Raw genomic sequence first — 5475 nt, 5'->3', positions numbered from 1 at the left:
TTTTCTGGGGATAACTGGAGCCAGGTTTATTATCATTTGAAGATGGAATTACAGATATAGAAAGACAATAAAAACAAAAATGAATCTGTGGTGTTGGATCAAAATAGGAATTCATATTATCAGTGTGTATAGGAAGCATGGGTGTGAATTCATGTTTTCCATATATAAAGAGATTTACTTGAATTGGGGGTTTTCATGTGAAATTGTGGTTTTCAATCTACAGTGATAGAGAAATAAATATATAAAAGAAAGTGTGTAGGTGTGTGTGTCTATGCAAGATGTGTGTACACACACATGGACACATATTCCTTATCTCTGTCAATTAGCAAAGAGAAGCACTCCACTGGCAATGATCATACCGGGATCACAGTGTTGGCTTATAAGTAATATTTCCCATTAAAATGGATAAGAGACAATTACAGAAATGACTAATTTTCCCAAGGTGGGCAAAAACCAAGACAAGCTTAGAACACCTTAAAATGTCCAAAAGTGAAGATGAATGGATGTTAAAGAGGGATGGGAACATATCGAAACAAACCCCAAAACATTAAAACATAAGGTCAAAATCATATAGCAGCCAAGAGGGTGCAATGAGTAGAAAGCAGCATCACTTTGTGACATTTCTGCCAAAGAAGCAAATGAATTGAATTATGAGGAAGCATCAGTCTACCCATTTGTCCGTCTGTACTGGCATATATGTTGCCGTGATACTGGAAGTTATGCCACAGATATTTCAGTTATCACCAGTCTAAAGCATGGTGAACTGATTTCAAGTGTACCTACAGACTATGACCAGACTGACTACTTATGAGTGCTCAGCCACTGAACACCTATGAATAGCAGTGAAACATTGTCAAATATAGTGCCTGAAAATTAGTCCCTCGGGTTGGAAAACACACAAGAAGGAAGGGATGTCTCCTCAAAGTATATTTGATCATTATAAGATGGATGGAGTAAAGCTTTCCGATCTTCATTTGCACGTGGGACATCCTTCAAAATAAGAAGAAAAGATATAACCATCCATTAATAATGAGTGAGATATACACAATATGAACACAATACCACCACAAAATACAGATGTATGTTTGTTTGGGACTTACATAGGGGAAATATGGATATTTTAGCAAATAAATAAATGAAAGGTAAAGAGATGAAGGAGAAGTTCATCTGTAGGAAGATATGACGGAGAAGTTCAATATTATAAACTAAAACAAGGCCAGGGCTGACTGTGGAGCAGATCATCAATTGAGCATATTCAAATTCAGGTTGAAGTTGAAGGAAATGAAAATAAGTCAATGAGATCCAAAACACAACGTTTAGTATCTCCCACCAGAATCTAGAGCATGTTTTCAAGGACAGACTTGACACGCTGAACACTAATGCCAGATGCCATGAGATGCTGTAAGATGGCATCAAGAAGGTCATGCATGGAAAAATCAAAAAGGCTATTTAAATAGACATGAAAGAAAGAAAAGATCAAAGTAGATGTCAGAAAAGACTCTGGAACTTGCTACTGACTGTAGCTAAAGAAAAGGGAAGAAATGATGACATAAAAGGGCTGATCAGAAGAATTAAAAGGGAGCTCAAGAAGGTGAAGTAAATTATGATAAAGACATGTCTGAAGACCTGGAGTTAGAAAGCCAGACCGGAAGAACACATCCAGTAAAGAACCCCCAGCAGGGCACAGCAGTGAAGAAGGCGGGAATATCGGAAGTCACTGTGCGGAAAATATGGTTGACACAACCGTGCCAAATGTAGACTGTAATCAAGAATCAGTGGGACTGAGGGCAAAGTCCAGACTTCACTGAAGACATTAGCTTACAGCAAGGCTGCAGGAACTGCTCGCTCATCAAGAGAAATGTTTCCACAAGCTGATGAAGCGCTGGAAGCACTTGTGGTACATGTGGGAAAAAGAACTTCGAAGGACAGTTACCTGGCTAACTGACTGGAAAAGAACCATATAGGTGCCTATTCCAAAGAAAGTTAGCAAACTGAAAAAATTACCCAACAGTATAATTAATATCACATACAAATTAAATTTTGCTCAAGATAATTTTTAAAATGGTTGCATAAGGAGCTGTCATGAATTCATAAGAATGTGGGTCAAAAAGGAGATCACTATTGACCTCAGATGGATATTGCATGAAACCAGAAAATACCAGAATGATATTTACTTATGTTTTATTGACTATGCAAAGGCATTTGTCTATATGGATCATAGCAAACTACAGATCATATTGAGATGAATGGGATTTCCAGAAAACTTCACTGTGCTCACACAGAATCTACAAGTTCTATGAGGTGGGCAGTCTAACAGAACAAGGAACTCCTGAATGATTTAAAGTCACATTTGTATCCTTTAGCCACACTTTTCAATCTGTAGGTTGAGAAAATAATCCAAGAAACTGTCCTATATGAAAAGGAAGGTCACATCAAGATTGGAAGAAGGCTTATTAACAACTTCAGATATGACACCACCTTACTCTCTGTAATCCAGAAGCAACTGAAGCACTTGCCAGTGAGAATCAGTCTGCAGCCTCTAGCAGGCATTACATCTCAATGTCAACCAAAATACGCACGACGGGGCCAAGATCAGCGTAGACAAGGATTATATTTTACTTGGATCTATAATCAGCTCCTCTGGACATAGCAGTCAAGAACCACCTCTTTTATTGGGCAAACAAACTACATGAGACCTCTTCAAAGTGTTGAAGAGCAAGAGGGTCACTTTGAGAACCAAAGTGTGCCTGATGAGGAAGACCGCACACTGGTTGCATTTGAATTTTGGTCTTGGTAAAAATTACTAAAAGTACTGTGGTCTGCCAGAAGAATAAACAAACTCTGGTTTGAGAATAAGTACAGCCAGAATACTTGTTAAAAGTGAGGATGGAGAGACTACATCTAATGTAGTTGGGGTGTTATCAAGAGAGACCAGTCCCTGGAAAAACATACCATGCTTAGGAAAGGAGACGTTCATTGAAAAAAGAGCGAGATCCTCACGGAGATGTTTGGACACAGTGGCTGCAACAACAGGCTCAAACATAAGAAACATTTTTAGGATGATGTACAACCAACTGGCCAGCACTTAATAGCAACAAGAAATCATCTCCAAATAAGAAAAAGATTACAAAATCATTTACTTGCGATCTTGAACTATGTCAGTCTTAAAGTAAAGGCAAAACTGGAGAATTATTCTAGATTATGAGTCTAAACAACATGGCAGTTACATGCACCACATGCTCCTAAACTAACTTTGCTGTAATAGCAAAATAGGCGCTAATAAGCACTATCAGGGTAAATGGCAGAATTGGACTGGGTCAGCGCTTTATGCAGCAGTGGTGCATCGGTGTTCATGGTTTCTCTTTGTTGGTTGTCATTATAGAGGCAATGCCTCCCTCCTTAAAAAAGTGTGGTGAGATATCTATAACAAGACTTCGGCTGTTCCTCTGTTTAAATGTAAAAATTAATGTAATTTATTACATTCAAGTTCTATAACCACCAGGAAAAGTCCCCTTTATACAAGATATGAGTATTTACCAAAATATTTTCCCACAATGGAGCATCATGCTGTCCATTTACTCTCAAAGGGTCTAAAACATAGGAGCCTAAACTTATTTGATCTACCACCTCCTTTTCAGAAAAAAAATAAAAAAATTAGTAAGTGCCCCACAGGATATAAAACTTTTGTATTGTAGTCATAACTTAAGTTAAAGGATAGGTATCTATCTGCCTGGATAGATCCAGTGCCTGCCTGGATCACACCGGCACTCCCCTGGAGCTGGGATTGCCCACCTTGGGCAATGTTTGTGTAAGGGATATGAGACTTTTGCAACCTTATTGTGATTTTTTTCTTTAACATTATTCCAAAGCAAAAATAAATAAATACACGATATAATATACATGCTCCTAAATGTGCTTATCTCTTTCCTTTATTTTCCCTTTACAGGTCATAGAGCAGATTCTCTTAATCCTGAATATCACCGTCAAGAGGTTATTTGTGGTGGCTTTTGCCAGCAAAACTCCAAGGCAAAATCATATGCACTGGTGGAGGAGTTTTCCATATACGTTTTAGAACAATTGAATATTGGAATCAATTACTAGTCCTGAAGTATCTAGACATGCACTGGTGGAGAAGTTTTCCATATACATTTTAGAAATATTGAATATAGTGATCAATTACTAGTCCTGAAGTATCTGGACTATTTTCCTCTTGCTCATATGTGAACGCCTTGCTAGGTAGAGAGAATCCCTGATCTTCCTCATGTGCCCGAGGACGGTTCCGGGGACATTTTCTTTTAAACCAATAAGAGATAATGAAGAGAGAATATCACATTAACTGAAAATAGATTCACGGTTTTCACAGTCCCAAACATAATTTATTGAACGGTTTTTAATTTCATTGACAGTCTATATGCATAATTCAGAGAAGATGATAATAATAGGATAATACAGTTAGAGATGAAAAATCTCAACATGCTGCCCACCAGAGAGGACACATCGATCTCGCTGCATTAGGTGTTCCCATGTAGGTGATGTGAACGCCTCTAACAAAAACAATTCACAGAAGCAAATGACACCTGCTTCCAGGAGAGGCAGTGTTTATTTTCAGGGTCAATTGACTGCCAGAAGAAGATTTCATACTAATAACCTTGAAATCCTAGAAGACATTGGAATCTATCTCTTAAATATTTAACCCTTTGTCTTCCTTCTGAAATTCTTTTCTGCCAAAATTAAAAATTATGAGCATTTTACACCTTTCTTTTTCTCTTTTCAGTGACAGATTCACATATCCCTATATCCTAAAATCTTGGAAGTCAGTTCAAGTCCAAAGTTCCTTCTGACCTTAAAGAAGATACTGGTCAATGCAAATGAACTACAGATCAAAACTGTTGCCATCCCAATAATATTTGTATTTAAGGGAAATTAGGCAGCCAGATGCATGGAAATTTCCTAGGAAGAGATTAAATCTTAAACAAGTAAAAATTCAAGCATAATTATGATCTTTCTCCATCCCCACCAATTACTTTGTCAGAGTATTTTCCTGAAAGTTACCAAACTTATAAAGATAACTCTGACAGCACAAGGATAAAGTGCTGAATATTCACTATTAAAATTGGAAGAAGTTCAAATTTCTAGCACAATCTGGAAAAGTCACTAATTTAATTTGTTTAAGTTCTATTCCTAATAACAACACATTTGTTCCAATAACATTTATCAATATTTTGTGCCCCAATAACATCACCACTGTTGTTAAGAATATGATCATTGCTGTTGTTAATTGTTTCAAATCCATTTTGACTCATAGCAATCCTATGCAAAGCTGGGGGAAATAATCTACTAGGTTGGTCACCATTCTCATAGTCTTTGCTATTTTTGAATTCATTGCTACACCACTTTGTCTATGGATCTTGTTTAAGGCCTTCCTCTTTTTTGTTCACCTTCTACCAAGGGTGATGGCTAAGGGTGAGGGCCAGC

This window comes from Echinops telfairi, unplaced genomic scaffold, assembly GCF_000313985.2.
Source record: "Echinops telfairi isolate 266 unplaced genomic scaffold, ASM31398v2 ScPeMD7_18;HRSCAF=68, whole genome shotgun sequence".
NCBI classification, from domain to species: Eukaryota; Metazoa; Chordata; class Mammalia; order Afrosoricida; family Tenrecidae; genus Echinops; species Echinops telfairi.
This window is presented reverse-complemented; position numbering follows the sequence as displayed.